Raw genomic sequence first — 1132 nt, 5'->3', positions numbered from 1 at the left:
ATTTTTACCTAGGTGGGTGCTGGATAATTTTGAATTCCTGTAAGTTGTCTTGAGTTTTGTTCTGGGCTATAGTTACATGGAAGAAGCTTGATCTTTTCAAGTATTTCTTTTATGACTTGTTAGCAGGTCCAGAGCAGTGGTCAGTCTAGAACTAATCATTCTCCACCACTAGAGCAATATTTTCTTGAATACTCAACTTAATTCCCTGTTAATCATTAATTCCCTGTTTTTTTCAGTCTGGCTAGGTTGAGGAAGCAGTGTTCCTGGCCCCACAAGAGGACCAGACATGTTTTCTGATACATTTCCCAGCATGCACATGCGCTGCTGAGTGATCTGCTAAGAGTCAAAGAGGGCCTTCTGAAGTTCTCCCCATTCTCTCTCTTTGATGTGTTCTCCTCTTGGGTCTACAGTCCTATCAATTCTAACTGCCTTGGTCTGTCTGAACTCTTAGCTCCAGAGCTTAATCTCAGAGTTTTCAGACATGTTTCTTAGCACCTTCTCCATGCACAATGATCTGGAAAGGGCCTCTAGGCAGTAAATTGAAGCAATCACATTGCTTACCTATAAGCATAAGCATAACTTCCCTGGTGGCTCAGATGGTAAAGCGCCTGCCTACAATGCGGGAGACCCAGGTTCGATTCCTGGGTTGGGAAGATCCTCTGAAGAAGGAAATGGCAACCCACTCCAGTACTCTTGCATGGAAAATCCCATGGATGGAGTGTGGTAGGCTCAGTCCACGGGGTAGCAAAGAGTCGGAAATGACTGAGTGACTTCACTTTCATTTTCAAGCATAATCATATTTGTTTCCTGTTTCTCAGGGATTTGCTCTCCTTCATTGCTTGACATCAGTGTCTTGACAACTTTAGTTTCTTGTATTTTGTCTGATAGTTTTTGTTTCATAGAGAAGGTAAATATGGCCTTTTTACTCCCTCTTGCCAGAAGCAGATGCTAGAGCAACTTTTCAAAGGTGTAGCTGAACCTCAAGCTTGAAGATAGTATCCTATGAGTTTGAAGTACCATCTTTCTGGATACAGCATACATCTAAATCAGTAGTCATTGTATGGTGCTTTATCTTCAATAAATAGAATAGATGAGTTTAGGAGCCAAGGGATAGAAGTAGAAGTTGCTCTGC

The 1132-nt window shown here is 42.0% G+C and overlaps 1 non-coding gene across 1 annotated transcript; it reads left to right on the top strand.

Annotated features, from left to right (window-relative positions):
• The first annotated feature begins 581 nt into the window (after nt 1-581).
• TRNAC-ACA lies at nt 582-653 on the top strand. The gene has a single exon. It is a non-coding gene; the product is annotated as a tRNA-Cys (tRNA).
• The last annotated feature ends 479 nt before the right edge of the window (nt 654-1132 follow it).

Source organism: Cervus elaphus, chromosome 8 (genome assembly GCF_910594005.1).
Source record: "Cervus elaphus chromosome 8, mCerEla1.1, whole genome shotgun sequence".
NCBI lineage: Eukaryota > Metazoa > Chordata > Mammalia > Artiodactyla > Cervidae > Cervus > Cervus elaphus.
Note: the sequence above shows the minus strand (reverse complement) of the source record. Positions and strands in the feature narration are given on the sequence as shown.